Source organism: Somniosus microcephalus, chromosome 13 (assembly GCF_052327205.1).
Source record: "Somniosus microcephalus isolate GS21.2 chromosome 13, FLI_Smic_1.0, whole genome shotgun sequence".
Taxonomy (NCBI): Eukaryota; Metazoa; Chordata; class Chondrichthyes; order Squaliformes; family Somniosidae; genus Somniosus; species Somniosus microcephalus.
The window spans coordinates 160,023,788-160,045,604 of NC_140999.1; the positions used below are offsets into that span (position 1 = coordinate 160,023,788).

A 21,817-nucleotide genomic window follows, 5' to 3' on the forward strand; every position below is an offset into this window, starting at 1 on the left:
ACTTCTTTTGGCAGACTAACCCCTCGTTCCTGCCAGAATCTCCGCCCGGGTTTGCCAAAAGCAGAGCTGGCTCTGCCAATCCGGTGAGTGATGTTGAAGATGCCACCAGCTGTGTGCTATTGAATAAAGAAAGATTTGCATTTATATAGTGCCTTTCACAACCACTGGACATTCCAAAGTACTTTACAGTGTACTTTTTTTTAAGTGTAGTCACTGTTGTAATATAGGAAACGCGGCAACCAATTTACGCACAGCAAAGTGACAAGATAATGGGCTGTTTTTAGTGCTGTTGCCTCTTTGATGCATTAATTCTCAACCAGAAACATAGAAGATAGGAGCAGGAGTAGGCCATTCGGCCCTTCAAGCCTGCTCCGCCATTCAATGAGATCATGGCTGATCATCCAAATTCAGTACCCTGTCCCTGCCTTCTCCCCATATCCCTTGATCCCTTTAGCCTTAAGAAATATATCCAACTCTTTCTTGAATATATTTAATGAACTGGCGTCCACCGCCCTCTGTGGCAGAGAATTCCACAGGTTCACCACTCTCTGGGTGAAGAAATTCCTCCTCATTTCAGTCCTAAATGGCTTACCCCTTATCCTTAGACTATGAACCCTGGTTCTGGACTCCCCGGCCATCAGAAACATCCTTCCTGCATCTAGTCTGTCCAGGCCTGACAGAATTTTATAGGTTTCGATGAGATCCCCTCTCAATCTTCTAAACTCCAGTGAGTATAAGCCCAATCGACACAATCTCTCCTCATACGTCATTCATGCCATCCCAGGTATCAGCCTGGTGAATCTTCGCTGCACTCCTTCCATGGCAAGAATGTCCTTCCTCAGGTAAGGCGACCAAAACTGCACACAATATTCAAGGTGCGGTCTCACCAAGACCCTGTACAACTGTAGCAAGACATCCTTGTACCTGTACTCGAACCCTCTTGCTATGAAGGCCAACATACCATTTGCCTTCTAAACCGCCTGCTGCACCTGCATGCTTACCTTCAGCGACTGGTGCACAAGAACACCCAGGTCTCTTTGCACTTTCCCTTCTCCCAACCTATTGCCATTCAAATAATACTCTGCCTCCATGTTTTTGCCACCAAAGTGGATAACCTCACAAGATCTGTTGATATCAGCAACTTGAGATAGGAATAAATAATGGGAACATGGATTTAAATTTTATATGTGGCCCGCAAGGTTCCATCATATGCACCTAAGTGGCCAACAAAGACAAAAGCTTGAACCCCCATTTCATACAGCACTTGCATATATGCACATTCAAAGTATTTTTTTATTTAATCATTCTCAGGTTGTGAGCGTCACTGGCAAGGCCAACATTACCCATCTCTAGTTGCCCTGAGAAGGTGGTGGTGGGCCTTCTTCTTGAACCACTGCAGAATCTTCTTTTTTGTAGCAGTTTGATACGACTGAGTGTCTTGCTAGTCCACTTCAGAGGACAGTTAAGGCGTGAGACTGGAGTCACACAGACCAGGTAAGGACGGCAGGTTTGCTCCCCTAGAGAACATTAATGAACCAGATGGGTTTTTACAACAGTCCAATAGCTTCATGGTCACTCTTGCTGATGCCAGCTTTTTATTTCCAGAATTTAAAAAAAAAACTGAATTCACATTCTCAAACTAACACAAAAACAGAAAATGCTGGAAATACTCAGCAGGTCAGGCAGCATCTGTGGACATTTCAGGTCATCTGCTTTTATTTCAGATTTCCAGCATCCGCAGTATTTTGCTTTTGTCTCAAACTGACACGGTGGGATTTGAACTATTGTTCTCTGAATTATTATTCCAGTAACCTAACCACTATTCTACTATACCCCCCAACATTTATTCTCCTGCCCATTTTGTAAATTATTTTCTCCAATGTCCATATTTCCTTTTGTTCATATACAAATGTATCATGGCATATATGTGGTCACATAGCGTTAACAGGTACATATGAATACATTTAATTGCACTACATATAACCAGGGCTGAAAATACTCTTTGGCAGATGGTTGCAAGCCAAATAGCTGAGGTAGGGTTGGGACATGGAGTCCACTGGGCAGAAGTAGCTGGGAGCTGACTTGCTTGTGTTTTTATTATATATATATAAAGAGAGAGAGAGAGAGAGAAGCAGTGTTGTTCAGGCTAGATGTGTTTGGTGGTAGAATATCTATGATGCCACACCTGCATGGTTTGCAGTAGTGGCTTGTGGTATGTGTTTTATGAATGTTGTGTGCCATTACTGGAACTATTTAGCACATACTAACTCCCTCTCACACCTGTGGGCTGAGAGTTAGGCCTTTTCTGGCTCTTTATTCCTCACCTCATACGTGTCTTCTTTCAGTCTTGCTGCTCATTTTTCTTTCTGAACTTCTTGCTGCCATCCAATCTGGTTTAATTCTTTTCCATTCCAAGATAGAAGATTGACTGGTCATTACATTGCTGTTTGTGGTATTTTGCTGTGTGCCAAATGATTGCTTCATTTACCTACATAACACTAGTCACTGCTCTTCAAGGTGATTCATTGTGCTGCTGGGATGGGCAGTTGGACTTCGTGTTTTTTTCCATTCCTAAACATTCTTATGTCCCTATATAGAGCATTTTGAGACATTTTTGAGAGACATGATAATACATTATATAAATGCAATTCTTTCTTTACCATACATGAACAGAGAGCGATAGCAGGGGAGAGAGCTTGCATTTATATAGCAACTTACCTCACAATTCTCATGATAGGTTTGGAAAAGGCTCCCAACTTTGTTTATATGTTGTCCCTGAGAGACTATCTAGAGGCTTCTCTCCTTCACCAACTTGATTCTACGGCCACCTTTTGTTGAAACCTCTGCCTTCAATAGCTTTCGCAAAACATGTCCTCACCTCTTCGAATTCTTCTGCTATTGCTTGCTCTGTCTTTGCTCTGTGAAACTCCCTAGGACACTTTATTACTTCAAAGGCGCTGTACAAATGCAAGTTGTTCTTGTTTTATGGAGCCCACTTCCTTCACACACCCTCTATCCTAAGCTGTATTCCAGCCACTCAATATTCTAACGATTTAAACTGGGCTGTGTGACATTTCCTCCCAATCCCCAGGGAAAGACAGGCAAATCCCTAGGGAAAGACAGGCAAATCTCTGAGTATGAAGCGCCAGCATCTGCAGTATTTTGCTTTCGCACTTTAATAGCCCCACTGACCAGCTTTAAAGGGTGTGTGTCCATCTCCCAGCGCCACATTAGCCATTGCATTACATAGACCTGTATTTACTTGTCTTTTACACAGCTCTGGACTGATACCATATGATTTTTTTTTCATATCTCTGTGGAGTGTGATAAAGATTGCTCGAACTGAAAACATCTCTTTACCAGTTAAAAAGGCGGGGTAACAAACCACTGTCAGTTCTACAGTTAGACACGGCTGCTTTGACTAGTTGGACCCATCGCCAGTGGAAATCACTGTAGGGGACGCTGCAGTTCTGTCTCAGCCCCAACGCCGCTTCATCACATGGCTCTAGCTGGCGGTTGCCAGGCAGAGTTTTTGAGCCCTTTTAACCGAAAGATGAGTGAATACGATAACTGTAAACTGAGCACCCATACAGCATGAAGTAATATTACCCGCCTTGAAGAACATTGCGATTTGTTTTTTTTCCCCTTACTTGTGAAGCTGCAGAATGCGATGCAATAAACGCGTTGTAACCAATGCCAGACAACGCTGTGCATTAGAAATATTTGCTTCAGGGAAATTGGGAGACACATGACCCCGAAACCAAGGAGCAATAGATCACTTTTACAAGATTTCTTTTTCTGAGTAAGTATCCTATTTAACAATCGTTTATGCGTTGGATTGCGCAGTTTAATAACAAGATATTTTTCATATAAGAACCGTTTTAAGTTGCGTCTGAACCGAGAGGTGAAGTTTTTAATCTGTTAACCATTTTCTTCATGTAACACGATGAACTAATTCCATGGTATCTGTCAGTGCAATGATGGGGAATTGCCAATCAGATAGCTAATTCATACAGTTACTATAATCAACTCATTTCTCACATCTATATGTGTGTGTGTGTATGAGAGAGCGAGGTGTGCTTGTGCCAGTGTATTTTTGAAAAAAACAATTCATTTATTACATAAATAAAAGCGTAATGGGATACATTCCTTATAAATTAAGCAATGGATTTTAAAAATTGCAGCTGTGCATTGCCCATTTTAGATTAGAAACTGGAGAGGATTTTGTTTTATGTAAATATATGCAACGTGACCTGCTCAATGAACGTTGTAAAGTAAACCCCTGGTCGTTTACTTACAATGTGCACATAAGCGATTAGCACATGATTAAATATGTAGATAGCCGCCAGCAAGCAGAAGCTGCTTAAGATGCAGCGCTCAAAATTGATTTCTGTCCAGCATTTTCCTGAATTCAGAAGACGTTGCTTGAACTTGAAACTGTCAGAATTGTTACGGCTTTGAGATCTTAATGAAACTGTTGTAATCACACCATCTCGCTGATGTCAATGCTAAGCGTTTTTCACCTGCAGCTGTTGCCTGCTGGCATTGTTCACCTTCGGTGTACTGTTCCTTCAGTGTACTGTTCATTCCGTCTATTTATAACTAGACTTTTTAAAACAAACGATCAGATATTCACTATAGAATAATACTTTCCGCTTCTGTATAATTGAATCCGATTTCATTCAAGTCACTCATTTCAGTTATTTGAGATATAGAAATGTCATTTTCTCAGCTAAACGTTAATTTCCATTTGATCATAGAAAATATGTAGTACAGCATGAGAATAGATTATATCTTAACTACATAGAATTTACAGCACAGAGGCAGGCCATTCGGCCCAACTGGTCTATGCTGGTGTTTATGCTCAACAGGAGCCTCCTCCCACCCCTCTTCATCTAACCCTATCTGCATATCCTTCTGTTTCTTTCTCCCTCGTGCTTATCTAGCTTCCCCTTAAATCTACTCTGTGATAGCAAGTTCCACATTCCAACTACTCTCTGGGTAAAGAGTTTCTCCTGAATTTCTTTATTGGATTTATTAGTGACTATCTTATTATTAGTATCCTCTAATTTTGGACTCACCCACAAATGGAAACATCTTCCCTGTATCTACCCTATCAAACCCCTTCATAATTTTAAAGACCTCTATTCGGTCACCCTTCAACCTTCTCTTTTCTAGAGAAAAGTGCCCCAGCCTGTTCTGGTGTTTTAAATTTTGCAGGCAATAGTTCATGGCTGTTGCAAAATATTTTTCCTGATTTATATGGGCAAAAGATAAGAATGCAGGCCAGTTTCTGGGGAGTGGGTGTTATCCTCTGTATGTTATCCATTTTGAAGGTATTCATCTTTTTACAGAGGACATCAATTTCAAGATCATGTAAATTATACACAGACACTGACAAGCTCCATTTGCCACCCTTGGGTTACTGCAGAGCGCTGGGGTGAAGAGCAGAGTTCAAATCATGAGTATCTGGAATTAAACCCTACTGGAAGAAACTTGAATATCTGTATAACGGTTACCCCAGGAGGCTCATTTAACAGCTGGCCTCCTTAATTCTTATCAATACAACAGGAAAAAAGATGTAACAACTATGGGAATCTGAAACTGGGCTGCAAATGACATATATCTGAAAAATGCTAAGAAGGTTGTGGAAATGAATATCAGCTCAAATTAGAGAACAAAAACAGAAAAATTCACTGAAAATATCAAAGAGAAAAAAGGCAGAATATGAGAAGCTAGATGAGGACTGAAATGTTTGGATTTTGAAATTGTGTGGTCTTGAAATAACATGGTTTACTGTCATGTGAGTGCTTAATTCTATCGCTATTTCAGCAGAGGCATTAACCAATTCATTAAAAAAAATTCAGGTGAATGTTTTAAGCATTCATAAGCTAGTATCAATTTATTAATTGTGTTGTAATTTATTGGTTGTGAAGCACTTTGAGATGACCTCATGACGTTATACTGTACGGTGTTATATAAAGGCAAGTTCTCCTTCAAGTTCCCATCCTATAGCTTAATTCCAGATCCATCATATCTCTATTGTATGTATTAAGCATAAACTTACTAATTTATAATTCTTAACTTTTGTGGAGTTTTAGATTATGTTTAGTCATAGGCCTGTCATATTTACATGATTTTTAAAAACTTTTTAAGATATGTACACTCTTATTAGGGCATGTTAGCCTCTTTTTTTTTTCTTCTGGCTTTCTCCACTTAGTCGTCTTCCCAGTCCACTTTCTTCTATGGCCAACTTGCAGGTCATCTCCAATGCAGCTCTTGACTCATCACCAAGAAGCAGACAAGAGTGAAGATGCCGCTGTTAATGGTAGTGCTGCTGAGTTCCCTCTCTCGGCTGTGTTTCCACAGTGATGTGCTAAACAGAGGCCAGGGTGGAGTTTAGGACCTACATAAAGAATTGATGCTCCAACATATTACATATTACACCACCATGCCACCTAATAAAATATTTGTCTTTATAGGATTTTAGGAAACCCTAAATCACCAAATCTTTTACTACTGTCTTCCCTGCTGATATAAGGCTAGAAATTACTGTTGGTGATATTAACAGATGAACTGTTAACAGTTTCATATAACATTTCTCCCTTTGCTGAATGGTGTTATAATAGCTGAATTAAAAATTAGATAAAAATCTTTTAAGCATTTGTACAAAAACATCATAACAATTCTAGGGTGTGCTTTATTTTAATTACTGTTCCTTAAAATATTAATTTTGTTTTGTTAATACATTGGAATGCATTCATGCTAAACTGGAAATTAACACAATCATACAGTGTAAACAAGACCTCTTCCTGTAACAAAATATATCTTTTTTTTAAAAAGTCACAATTTGAAATAATTTTGCATCAGTGTAGCTTAATAGAAAAGCAAGTGCATTATTGTTAGCATCATAGTGAGAAAAGCAGGGTTACTCACCAGCAAAGTGTGGACGTTATCTATTTAAAAAATAACGTTGAGGATACATTATTAACCATTCTAAAGGAATATTGTTTCACTAAGAACAAGATATTCAGTTGAGAATGCTATATTGAAAGTCGTTAGTCTATTGCATTTAGTCTATCTTCTTTTTGAAGATTCTTTGTTAGTAAAAGATTATACAAACATAGAAATAACAGCACAGAAGAAAGTCGTCAGCCCATTGTGCCTGAGCAGGTGCTAGTTCTTCAACTGGATATCTATTCGAATCCCATTTCCCTGCCCTTCCTCACATCCTTTTATATTCTTTCTTTTCAAATACTTATCCAATTGCCTTTTAAATTATGATACAATCTCTGCTTCAACAGCCACTTGTGGTAAAGATGTGGCAGTATTTATATTTTTTTCTTAATTTGCTTCATTTATAGAACTTTATTTAGCTTCAGCAGGATAGAGCATCCAGATTACAAGAATTATATCTTATATCTAGAAAAGTAGTATGTGTGAGCATTGTGTTGTTTTTGTCACACCCTATTCCCTGCATTCCCATGGAACAAGGACTCCATTCTGCTGTTGATTGGTGACAGCCGCTCATTGATTGAGGTTTTGGATTATTAATGAGGAAATGTCATTTGGGCCTGAGTCCACACAAGGTTTAAGGCTCATGGGACATGGTTTAGGAGCCTCATTTTAAACAAAAAAGGAATCTGTAGTCATAGTGCAGTTTGAGCTGGCCTTATGACGACCCTGAGGGAGAACAGTAATGTTCCACCACATACAAGACAGCTAATTGCCATTGCATTTGAAAAACTCTGTAGAGATTACAATAACATCTTTGTTAGATTCCAGAAGTAGCCAAAGTTAAAAAAGTTGAAGAGATGGATTGAGTTGTGAGAAAACTGGATACGATCTTGTGTTCTTTCTAGTTCTTTAAAATGAACTACTGTAGCAGGGTATTTAGTATTTTAGTTCCCAAAAGAGTGATCATCCAGTACCTATGCATGTCACCTTCAGAAGAAGAGGCGGTCAAGTATCAGCAACAAAGAGCTACTATTAAAATATTGACTGAGATTAGAACGTTATGTACAGTTAATATTTTGTGTACATGCAGGTATTTGCTATTCATTCCATCGGAGTAGCTGATGCTTTGTCACTTTTGGTATCAATTACTGATTTTACATAAGCGAAGTGTAGTCAACCAGATGGGGAAAAATGAAGAGGTGGTGAGTGAGAGCACTAAATAAGGCATAAGCTTTCCATTTGGGGATACAACATGAGGCACATTATAGGCCAATGATTAATATAGGACAATGAAAGAATGCAACAACATAACAGTTTATTTCAATTAGAATCAATGATTCTTTTTTCGTTAGATAAAGAGGTTGAAAGCTACATAGAATTATCTAAAAGTACTCTTAATGACAAGACACATGTTAATTACTGCTAAACAAACTCTCTGGCACTGAAAATTAACTATTACAACCAATGCGCGCGCGGCCCATTCAAAAGCCGGCGAGCATTGAAAAGCCGGTGAGCTGGCTGCGCGAGAGGCCCAAAGAGCCGCGCGGTCGTGCAGCTTAAAGGAAACTTTGATTACAACTACTAGAATTACATGGAATTTTACAGCACTGAAACAGGCCATTTGGCCCAACAGGTCTATGCCGGTGTTTATGCTCCAGACGAGCCTCCTCCCATTTTACAGAAGGCATCTCCTTTCAATTCCTTCCCAATAATGCCCAAGTTTTCAGCAGTCAAACGATATGTGTATGCAACTAATAGCGCTTATGTAACCGAATTCTGATGAACATATAAGTTGTCAAGAAGTGTTGTTTAGATCAAGATTTCCATAGCTGCTATAAATATAGAAATGCCAGTACTCCCAGCTGTCTCATAGGAAGAATGTTTTCCAAGTGATATAAAAATCACCTGTTTTTCCTCCTTGATATAAATTTTATAGGGCACCTCACCTCATTTAAGTATTCATTGAATTAATTCCACATGTGGCTGGTAGTTTGCAGTGACAGATCACTCTGGAGTTTTAATCCATGAAACTGTGATTGTGTCGCAAACATTCTCACTGTTACGCTACTTATATACTGGAATTCTTTACTTACAGTAAGTATAGATATTGGGTCAGAATTTGTTGTCAAAATAACGGCGAAGCTAATGGCATTCGCCGTTATTTAAATGCAAATGGTACAGCAACTTCAGGCGAGGGGCAGATTTGCAGTTAAACGCGGATATCTAAAAGTTGCTGTCAGAGTTGCTCCACTCCGCTGTTCGCGTCACTAAAACGTCATCTCACTGTCTGGTTCACCATTGAAATGCATTGAATGGTGAGTAGTTGTTGTATTTGCTCAGTAGATATGAAATAAACTGATCACAGAAAGTTAAGCCTTGTTCATTTTAGCCTTTAACCCCTTTAATGACATGATAACTGTAAATTACTGCCAGTCAACCTCTCTAGCACTGAAAATTAACTATTACAAGTGTGGAGTCTCATTCCTTCAGGTTTGAATTGCTGTTGGAGATTTCAAAAATGTAGAATTTAAAATTTAAAAAGAAACATTTCCTTTCTCTCTTTTTTCTCTCTCTCTTAATCCAATCTTTCTTTCCCTCCTTATTTCTCTTCCTGTACCTGATTTGACATTGAATTCACCCACTCTAACTTACACTGCCTTCTCAGTATTTGCGCAGTTAATTTCACAGTCCTTCAATCTGATTGGTTAAGGAGATACAGTTGCTTGGCCTGTTCATTCAGGTCCCAGATGCCCGGTTTCCCTCACTGCAACATTATCAGCTGGCACTTTCAGCAACTTACCACGCAAAAAATTTAAAACCTAAACATGCAAAGGCAAGTCTAACTAACAGCAGATGCTGTTAGATTCACTCCTACAGTAAATTATGATCCATTGTTAATATAACGTGACTCACCACAAAATCACAAGCATTCATAAGACAGGACAGATGATCATTTGGCCCATTTTAGCTATGCCCAGTAGAAAAACTTTTATTCCTTAATCACAGGATCCAACTGTTTCTTAGAGGTTTTACCACTACTATACCTGACAATGCATTTCAAGAGTTGATCACACTTTGTGTGAAGAAATTCCTGACATGAATCTTAAAATTGGCCTATTACGTTGTCCAAGTTTGAACCTGTACCCCTTGTCCTACTGTCAAAGTTTAGTTGGAAGCAGTGCATCACATTTACCTTTGTATCTCATTTAACATCTTATATACCTCTATGAGGTCTCCTCTCAATTGCCTCTATCAAGGCTGAAGGGCCCAAGCCTATTGAGGTATTCCCCAGCAAAATCTATGTTGTTTGAAGAATATTGTTGGTTGATTGATATTATTACGGTTGGGATACTGAGTGACACAGGGGATTTGAATCCAGCCAAGAAGGATGGTTTGAAATGATCCTGTGCACCAGCTGTCGGCGTTCTAAGTAAATTGAGTTTGGGTAATCCCTTAATCCAGTCCCTAACTCAAGGTACAAGGCTTAAAAATCTAACTGTACTAGTAAAATTCTAACAGCCTTAAAAACAATGGTAATTAAGAAAAAAATAATTTAAGAGCTTTAGGACCAAATTCTGGCATGGGAATCACACTGTGTGATAGAGGCGAGACAATCTCTTAATTTACTTTGAATAATTTCATTATTTCAGCAATCTCCTGGGCTGCTTCAAATAAGTAAGGGGGGCAACACCTTGATAGCACCACTGAAGCTTTTACATGTATGCTGACGACACCCAGCTCTACCTCTCCACCACATCTCTTGATCCCTTCACTGCCTTTGAGTTGTCAGAATGCTTATCTGACATCCAGTCTTGGATTAGCTGCAATTTACTTCAGTGAAATATTTTTGTCTCCTGCCACGAACTTCATTTTCTTACAACCGATTCCATCCCCCTCCCGGCCACTGTCTCAGACTGAACAAAGTTGTTTGAAACCCCAGTGTCTTATTCAACCTCGTGCTGAGTTTCTGACCCCATATCTTCTCCATCACAAACAACCACCAACTTCCACACTATAACATCACCTGCCTCCGCCACTACCTCAGCCCATCTGCCGCTGAAACCCTCATCCATGCCTGCCACCCCCCCAGACTCGACTATTCCAATGATCTCCTGGCCAGCTGCCCATACTCCACCCTCATTTTCCAAATTCTCATTTTCATGTTTAAATCCCTTCATGGGCTTGCCCCTCCCTGTAGCCTCTTTCAGCCCTGTAATGATCAATAGCATGTCATTCTATAGTGGACACTAGGTGGAGCTGTGTAGAGCTGTATATAGCTGTATGTTTAAGACTACATTACCCATGAGGCACTAGGCTACCCAGAAGGCAACAGTCAAGATGGCAGCCTGCACACAGGAGCACACATGGAAGCCTCTACAGATACTGTACCTAGAGAACGTGTACTGAATAAATAACTAGCTAGAAGCTAGCTGTGTTCATAATAAGAATGTCTAGTTATTAATGAACATAACATGGTACCAGGGTGGTGAAGATCTGCTGAAAATTGTGAAAAGCGACATGGAGAATTTGAAGCCACCAGGAGGTTTGAATCTCGAGGGAAATGTCGACTACAATTGGCGGATTTTTAAACAACAATTCGAACTCTACATTGCAGCCATCGGATTCGGTACGAAGCCAGATGCAAGGAAGATAGCATTGCTGCTTACGGTTGCAGGCCCACAGGTGATAGAGGTATTTAATACATTTGTATTTAATCCAGCGGAGAACAGAGAAAAATTAGAAGATGTGCTAAAAAAATTTGATGCACATTGCTCTCCCAAAAAGAATGAGACGTATGAAAGATACATCTTCCGTTCTCGGACACAGCAACAAAATGAGACTTTTGTTAGCTTTATAACTGATCTGAAACTGAAAGCACAGACATGTAATTTCTCTGAGCTCAAAGCATCCATGATTCGTGACCAGATTGTGTTTGGTATTCATGATTAAAAAGTCAGTGAACGTCTGTTGAGAGAAACCGAACTAAATTTGGAAAATGCAGTGAAAATATGCAAAGCCAGCGAGCTAGCTCGAAATCACGCGAAGACTTTCAGTGAAATCAATAATGATGCGAATGTAATGAGTGATAATGCTGCTGTCGGTGCTGTGTCCTACAAGGGGAAGAAACGTGGGCAGAACAGAAATGAAAAGCAATCGGAGGATGACATTTTTAATTGTAAACACTGTGGTTACAAACACCAGTTAAGACAATGCCCAGCATTTGGAAAAATGTGCACAAAGTGTAATGGAAAGAATCACTTTGCCAAACAATGCTTTTCAAAAGTAAAAACGACGAAAGGGCAACGAGTTAATGTGATTGAGGACACTGATTTAAGTGAGACATTTTTTGTAGGAATGGTGTCGTGACGATATCAAAAAAGATACAGAAAATCTGCAGCCCTCAGAAATAGACAATGCTGAACATAAAGTTAATGCAGTAAAAGAGGACAAATGGATGATCCCACTGCAGATAAATGGAGCATTAATTACATTGAAACTGGACACTGGGGCAAAAGCAAACTTAATCAGTATGAGTGACATAAAAAATATGAAAGAAAAACCCAAAATACAGAAAAAGTCAGTACTACTGAAGAGCTATAATGGACAGAAAATAGATAGCTTAGGTGTATGCAGACTTAAAGTGACAGTCAAAGACAAAGTGCATCATCTCATGTTTTCTGTTGTGGCTGAAAGACTTGATTCACTATTAGGTGACAAAGCTTGTGAAGACTTAGAACTGGTCAAAAGAGTTTACCGTATAAACTGTGCCATAAGCAGACCAGATGACTCAGGTGATGAAGCAGAGAGCCCATCAAGGATGGAAAGGCCAAAGGGTATCCATGTCTTCAAAAAGCCTAGTTTCTCCAAGAAGAAAGAAAAAGACTTTAAGGTCAAAGAGAAGCCAAAGGAAGAAAAGCACAAAGAGGAAAAACACTAGGAGAAAAAGTCCAAAGATATAACCGCAGCAGATGTTGTTAAGCAGTGGAAAGAGAAAAAGAAAAAGAAGAAGCCTGCACCAGAGCAGGAAGCAGTTCCGGTGGATACTCCTTCTTTCCTCAGGCCAATCTTTGGTGTTCCATTAGCCGAGGCTGCTGAGAGGACTATGCTGTATGATGGGATCCAGCTGCCAGCAGTTTTTCGAGAGTGCATTGACTACATTGAGAGTTATGGCATGAAGAGTGAAGGAAACACTGAAACCCTCTCCAAGCAAAGACCGCAAGGAGACCTCGATCTATACAAGAGCAGATTGACGACAATGCCGCAACTGCATCTTGTCATTCCCCACCAGAACAATCTCATGAAGACACATCAGACTTACCCGTGTTGAGAAGATCCACACGTGAAGTAAAAGAGCCTGATAGACTTAATCTTTGAGTACAATGTAAAGCTTTGAAAATGTGTTGACTGTTTTGAAAATGTTTATGTTTATAGAGCACTAACAAAAATGTTACTGATATTATCTTTATTGTTTTCTTGAAAGTTGATTGATATTGATTTTGTTAAACATCAAAGAAAGGGGGATGTAATGATCAATAGCATGTCATTCTATAGTGGACACTAGGTGGAGCTGTGTAGAGTTGTATATAGCTATATGTTTAAGACTACATTACCCATGAGGCACTAGGCTACCCAGAAGGCAACAGTCAAGATGGCAGCCTGCACACAGGAGCACACATGGAAGCCTCTACAGATACTGTACCTAGAGAACGTGTACTGAATAAATAACTAGCTAGAAGCTAGCTGTTTTCATAATAAGAATGTCTAGTTATTAATGAACATAACAAGCCCTACAACTGGTGCCTCCCCCAACCCCGAACTCTCCATTTGTCAGACTCTGACCTCTTGTGTATTTCCCCCCTTCATCCCACCACTGACTGCCAAGCCTTCCATTGTCTAGGCCCCGCACTGTAGAATCATCTCCCATACTCTTCTGCCTCCCCACTTCCCTCCCCTCCTTTAAGACTCGCCTACTAACACATTTTTTTTTTAAACACCTCTTTGCATAAGCTTTTGGTCACCTCTTCTAGTATCTTCTTCTTTAGCTTGGCATCCATTTTTTTCTGATTGTGCCTCTGTATGTTTGTTAAAGGCATTATGTAAATGCAAGTTGCTGTTGATGTTGTAAAACATTTTTAATATACACAAGGCCAACGAGGATATTCCGGTATAGTATGCAACACAATGTAAAATGTTTATTAGCAAATATTACTGTACCAGTGGCCTGGGAGGGAAGGAGTACTGCAAGGTTACAATGCAACCCCAAGTGAGGGAGAGTCTGTTGAATCCTAGTCCTGGCCAGGTAATCTGGTGGGATTCGGAACAGACTGGGGAGCTGAGATAATTTTCTGCACCGTTCCAGAATGCCTCCTACCATATCAATATGAACTAGCATTGTTGTTATCTGAAATAATGTCTGTGGAGTTTAATGGGGACCCACTGTATGTTGAGTGTGAAAGTAGCAAATTAAAATAAACAAAAAGGCATGCAGAAGAAATTATAATCGATCAAGTACAATGAGTGCTTTGGAATATTTGTGAACCAATACTATGGTCAGCAGTGAGGGATATGTTTTTAACGTTGTCAGAAGGAATATTTCTATCTTAACTTAAAAAGATGTTTGCGTAAATCGTTTATTTTCTGTACCTGTGTAAATTATAAATGAATTGAAAAAAGAATGTGTGCACAGGTTTAACTGGACACACATGGTGCATGTGAGTCTAATAAGTTCCGATGCTTTGGCACCAATTAAATTTATTACCATAGGCTGCACTTAGCCTCGGGAATCAAAAGCTGGAAACAAGATGCTAACAAGAAAGGGAAACAATATATATTTTTTTCATATTGTCAATTGAGCAAAGTATTAAAAAGACAATAGATATGTTTTTCCAAATCATTTTGAATCCATATTAAAACAAAAGGATATTTTGTACATTGTGATCAAAGTGTTGCTTCTATTAAACTAAAAATGCATTGATATGGTTTACTTACACTTAAATCACCTTATTAAAATGAACCCTCCTTTGGCATCTAACCACATAACTGAACTAAAGCCAACATTAAAAAGGATGTCACAGCCAATTAGTATTTAACCTAATTAATCTAATTTGAAACATTTAATTAAAGTTTAAGCGTGTGGGGTCAAATACATTAGAAATAGTGTTAGAGCCTGCAATTTGTTCATATTTAATTTGTTAGAGTTTTATTAACAGTGGGGTCTGATTGAAACAGCTTTCAGTAAAAATAGATGGGGGGGTTAAGTAATTATCTAAGTTAGTTTACTATTGTTTATTTTGTGTGTAATAGCCATTGTCTCAGACAATAGTAAACCACGAATGACATCAAATACAGTAACAATTCCCAATTATTCTTATGAATGTATATGTAGAATAGTAGCTAACTGGGAGTGATTACAAGGCAGTAATTTATTTGGACAGATTCAGATCACAATTGAGAGGTTGAATGCTTTATAACTATAATCAGAAGCACAAACATTGGGGACAGCTTCAAAATCACTCCTTAGCACAGAGCTGTCCAAAAGAAATTGCTGTCTAGCCACAGGTGTGGCTACGACAACACTGTTTTAGCCACATGCACTAATTTTAGTTGAAAACACATACATTCACACAATACAGATAAATGTGCTTCTCGTGTATATTTACTTAACAAACATCTACCACCATTCAGTAACCAAGGAAGTAAAGCACTCAACGATCAAAAAATATTTGCATGCTCTGCTTTTTATTTTACCAAAATACACACAAAAAAGGTTAAAGCTCACATGCACACAACATGCAAATACAAGTAATTGAGATCACATGCCCAATGACTGTGTCTATTATTCATTTTTTATTTACTAATCAGAAATACACTTAGCTGCATCAGGATTCCCAATTAGCGACACATGGCTTGTGGCTAACATAGTGGACAACACTGCTTTAACATCTGTTATTTATAATACTAACAGATCTTTTGTAGTGTTGCTTATAGGTGATCTGGTGCACAGCTGTGAAGGTAGAAATTCTGGCACGGAATTAGCACATTGTGGGCAGAGGAGTGGATTTTGGGGTTGAGCCTCTTTCTGCCAGGTATCCGCCCCTTCCTGGACTCACTGAGAAACGCCAACCTGAGGCAGATGCTTCTTCTGCCCAGCCAGTTCCATCATAATGTCACTTTTGAAGGCAAGACTGGTGGGATGCTGAACTCCTGGAAATTCCACCAGTTCCGCTCAGCGCACAGCCAGCATAAATCAAGCATACTTGCTGTACAACAGCTGTCTGTGAAGCCTACAGTGCCATATCCAAGCAACAATTGTTCTCAGAGACGACGATTACCATATGGTTAATGGTAGAGCAACTATCACTTGCAATTCTTACCCATGGATACATGAGGCAGACAGCTGATGAAACTGAAAGGAATTTCAGTGCCCCTACAGGACGGGTACATCAGCAGCACCAGAAATGGCGTGGGCACCCATCATAATGCCCAGGATTTGGGGTGAGGTTAGATGAGCAGGCGGAAGTTCCACCCTGTCACCTTATTGCAGCCGAGTGGGGCTCCCAGAATTTCTGGGCTGTTAAGTTTAATTATTAACCTGGTCTGTCCCTTTAAGGCTACTGCTCAAGTATTCCCTGTGGGAAATGGGGAAAAAAAGTTAATCCAGATTACTGTTGCTTTTTATAAACCCCTGAGGTTAATCAGAGGACAATTGTAACTCTTTGTAAAGAAAGAACTTGAATGTATGAAGTGCCTCATCATATCTCTCAGGATGCCCCAAACCACTTCACATACAATTCATTACTTTAAAATGCAGTTGTTGTTGAGAAGATGAATACAACAAGGTCCTACATACAGCAATCTGATGAATGACCAGTTAATCTATTTTTGGTGTTGTTGGCTGAAAAAAGAATATTGGTCAGGACAGCAGGAGAACTCAGTTCTGATGAAGGGTCCCAGGCCTGAAACATTAACTCTGTTTCTCTCTCCATGGACGCTGCCTGGCCTGCTGAGTTTTCCAGCATTTTCTGTTGTTATTTCAGATTTCCAGCATCCGCAGTATTTTGCTATTGCAGCAGGAGAACTCTCCGAATGGTGCCATGGGCTCTTTAGCTTCATCTGAACAGGCAGACAGCGCTTCAGTTTAATGCCTCACGCAAAGGACAGCACCTCTGACAATGCAGAATTCCCTGAAGTGTCAGCCTAAACTATTTGCTCAACTCCTTGTAAATTTCTGGTTTTGTGTCAAGTCAGGAGAACCTATCTGTCTTTTTTATTTTAAGATTTTTTTTGCCATCTGTAACATAGTGTGACACATTGAAGGGTAACGCATGGAGTGTGACAGCCATGCACTGGATGCAAAACCTTTTTTTATACATATTCTAGTGGATCTCCTATCACATTGCTGATGGGAATTTAGAGAAAATCGTGTCTTATAAGGAAGTGGACATAGTGTGGTGTCGGTAATAGAAACATAGAAACATAGAAAAATAGGAGCAGGAGTAGGCCATTCGGCCCTTTGTGCCTGCTCCGCCATTCAGTATGATCATGGCTGATCCTCTATCTCAATACCATATTCCTGCTCTCTCCCCATACCCCTTGATGCCTTTTGTGTCTAGAAATCTATCTCCTTCTAATGGTAGTGAGAAGATATTGGAACTGATTTTGCTCTTGTTATTGCCCTAGTTTTTGCTGGGAACAGGACAGAAGTAAGACCAAAATAACTGTGCAGTACTTACCAACCCGTTCCCGCCCACCACAATTTTTTAGCAGGCCAGGAAATAGTCATCCACCCAAAACAGGCGGGCCTCATTAATCTATGCAAATCAGGGCCTATGACGTAAAGGGAGTGCTGGAGGCAGCTCTGAAAATGCTCCAGGTAAGTTCTTTTAACGAGTTTTGTGGGGTGAGAAAGAGAATAAATATATACTTACATACATTTTCACTTTTCCATGTTAGAAGGTGAGTTATCCCAATTGCCTACATAGTGCTTGTGCTGCCAGCATTATTGCCAGTCATACCTGTATCCATGCACTGGTACATAAAAGCATTCCAAGCAGAAAAAGTCCTGATAGGATTCTTGAAAATCAATTAATCTGTGGAAAAGGCTAGTAATCCCTCTTAATGAAGTTGGAAGCAGTCCTTAATAAGAAATTGTACTAAAACACCCAGGAAATAACATGCCCTTTATTTTTACCAGTCACCAACTACAAAGGGAGTGGTGCTTATGGATGTTCAGATAAAAGTTGTAATGTGCCTAGGTGAAGGTTCATGACTTTCATACACCAAACATTGTTCTCATTTTTCTGTGCAGCACTTGCAGCTCACAGCGTGCAATGCCTCAAAGCAGATGCCTGACCCTGTGGTTATCTGTCACCCACCGAGCTGTGTCGCATATAACAAACACCTGGAGCAAATTCTCCTGTAAAGGAGGTGATACAAATCAGAAAGTGCAGCTTAACGCCTTTGCAACACACCGCATATTAATCTGCCTCACTTGCCTAACAGAAGCATTTTCTGCAAATATGTTGTAATTTGATGCGTTGCTGTATGGACTTGACGACTGTATGTGTAGTAAAATAATGTTAGAAGATTATTAATGGGCTGGAGGAAAGGTTTCCTCAAGAAAGAAAGCCCTTGCATTTATATAGTGCCTTTCACAACCTCGTTGTCTCCAGCTGATGTGATATGTGGAAACACCAACGGGCCAATTTTACCTCCATCTGCCTAGCATAAACGAAGCAGGAGTGGCCCGAAAATGGCATTGGTCACTTACTGCCCTGTTTACACTGCCGATCCAGCCGCTGCCATTTTGGGTAGCGTCCTGAGATAGGAGGCCCGGGTACCCGTTGTTTCAGGTGGGAGGCAACTTGTAATACGAAAATCAGGGTCCTTTGCGTACATACGACCATGATTGCAATTTTGAGATACAAATGGACAGAGAATGTGCCGGGCAGACTATAGTTAAAATCGGCCCTCATTTGTTCAGCCGGTTCAGCTGAATCTAATGCCTCAATGTGCTAAATTTACTCCACATTCCTAAAAACTGTATATGTTGTGGGTTTAACCTCTGGAGAGCTGAACTTAACTTAATCGCAATATTTTAATATAAATTACTTGAAATTCCTATTAGACGAAGTAGTCAAAAATCCCAAAACATGACAGAAAGTGTCCCAGCGCAGCCTACACTGACAGAACATCTACCCGTAGTCTACATTTTTGACTGCCATTCTTTTCCTCATTAATATAAAATTACATATTTCACACTAATGATTCAATTTATCAGTTGAATTGTCTTTTGTGCCTCTTAATGCTTTGTTTTAATAAAAAAAACAAGTGAATTGAATTTTGAAGGAACTAGATAGGAGGGAAATAGGTTCTAGGGTGAGAGGGGACTGGATGGAGGGGTGAGGTGAGTGACAGCAGAATAATGGGAAGGGGAGGATACAGGAATTGAGCAAGCAGGTCAAAGAGGAAAAGATAAGGGTAGCGATGGAAGAGAGGGTGTGGTAAAAAGGGAAGACTACAGTATTAAGAAAGGGTTGGGGATGTAATATGAGTGAAGGCGTGGGCAAAGCACAAGTAATGGAGAAAGGAGCTTCTGAGGACTTAAGACCACATTTTCCTTGCAACAACCACTGAAAAATGCAGCCCTTGGTGGCTCCTTTACTCCCCCACACCATGCCATGACAACAACTCTCTTCCACCCAAAAAGGAAAGAAAAAAAGATAGAGACAGAAAAAAAGTCAGAAAGAGCAACATAAAGACAGGTGATGAGAGAGAAACAAAAGAGAAGAGAAAAAGAAACAGCAACACGAAGACGATAGGTAAGATAGAGACCATGGGCTGGATTTTCATTGAGGAATTGGGTAGGAGGTGGGACTACAACTTTCGGGGTTGTAGTCCCGCCTCCATCGAGTTCTAGCCAACCCATGCGATTTTGACTTGATTGACCTTGTTGAGCCCGCCCAGCGGGCTCAGCAGGCCAATTAAGGGCCACCCGGCAACAGGTGATGTCACAGATTGATATTTCATCTGTCACGACCTTTTGACAGATGAAATATCAGCGTTTCACAACTGTTTGAAGCTGTCAAACACTGACAATCTGTATTCTAAGTTAATTCCTTCCTCTCAGGATGATTTAGAGATCTCCCCGGAACAGAAAGCTGAATGCTGCAATATTTGACAGCTCGCAGCCATTCTGCTTTCTGTGCCGGTGAGATGAGGGGCTCCCGAGACCTAAAGGAAGGAAGGCTGTAAAGGTAAGTAAAGGTATGTAAAACTTATTTAAACACTTTACACACACCAAACACACTTACCTTTGCACGCATGCACCCATCACTCGCCTGAACACCGGACATCTCAACCCCTCCAAGCCCTTCATCCCGACGGTCCGCCTGCTCTAACTTGGCATGGTTTGGAGCCGTCGGGATCCCACACTTCAACATTAAAAATAGGAATTAGTCAAAAATCTGCCTGTTTACTACCTGTTAACAGGCAGTTAATTGGCACTAATCCCCTTCCCGCCTCAGGGAGGCAGGTCCCAGTGCGGGTCGGGTACCCGCCTCCTTTGAAACTGGCATGGAGGCGGGTTGGGTGTGGGATGGGTTCATGACCCCCCGATTTCGGGATTTTAACCCACCACACGCCTCCAATCCTGCCTCCACGGCCCAATGAAAATCCTGCCCCATGGCTTTGAAATTTAATCGCGCAGTGTGTATGTTTCAGATGAAAAATGGGCACCAAAGGGTCCAATGTGGTGTTCAGTGTGTGTGCACTCATTCCACGCCAGGCATGCGCCACATCCTATATTGGTTAGGGCGCCTGTGGTTGTCCAGGACACTCACCTGAAACCGGCATTAAACCCATTGCTATGCACATCGGGGCCCTAACACCTATTTTCAGCCCCTTTCTGATATCGGACCATGACTGACCGTAGCATCCAGTGTTCATGCTGTGATCAGTTTTCTCCAATGAACAGCAGCCAAATCAGGGGTCTTTAAAGGGACCACTGGAGGCTGCCACCAAAAAGATAAGTAAAAAATGTTTTATTTCCCTGAATGTGGAGCCACATTCTCCTGGCTCCACATTAAAACTGCTGCCAGTCACTGCTCACCCCCTCCCGATCCCCTCTTATTGCTTCCCCCCCCCCCCCCCGGCTCGCAACCTCCGGATTCATGGCAGATCTGGTGCCGGCATCTCCGCTGGCCAATCTTTGTTATCTTTGCTACCAGTGCACTGCCTCTTGGGACGCGAATGGCCCCAGCACACTGGTCACATCCTGATGACGCAAGATTACCAATTTTGTGTTGTCGTCTTGCGTGGCACTTTGTTGTTGCTGCTGGATTCGTACCCAAAGTTGGACGCGATCCAATTACTAGGCTCCTACTCCCTGATTGACTTACTGGGTGCAATACCACAGGAGATCCACTAGTAAAACATTACAATTCTTGAATTGGTACTGCTGACGTGCTGTAGTCCAGTGAAACCAATGGGTAGCACTGTAACAGTAATAGTAATGCCTGTTGTTCTTGGCTGCTCCATAAGTGGGGCTGGAACCACTAAAATAAAGCTATCACAAGAATGCCTATTATTTGTCCTCATTGTAAAAGTGGCATTGCAAACTCTGTCAGCCTGTTGCAACAGCCACAGCTAAAAGACTAACCATGAGCAAGGCCACAGGCGATTCACTAGTGGGTAAGGCAACTCATTAAGAATGAGGCTTTGAGTTTCTCTAGAATTGTTACTGTGGATGTCCCAAACTTTGGGGATTTAGAAAGACAAATCCAACAATCTAATCCAAGTGTGCCATACTATCTTGCAATATAAACACCTTCCTCCACTATTGTGCTGGAGAAAGTGACCC

At 40.6% G+C, this 21,817-nt stretch overlaps 1 protein-coding gene across 1 annotated transcript in view; it reads left to right on the forward strand.

Moving 5' to 3' along the window:
* The first annotated feature begins 3,485 nt into the window (after nucleotides 1–3,485).
* LOC147108712 (uncharacterized) overlaps nucleotides 3,486–21,817 on the forward strand; it is a 154,281-nt gene continuing 135,949 nt past the window's right edge. The window contains exon 1 of the mRNA XM_086005459.1: nucleotides 3,486–3,802. The gene's annotated coding sequence lies outside the window, so the exon portion shown is untranslated. The remainder of the gene's footprint in view (nucleotides 3,803–21,817) is intronic.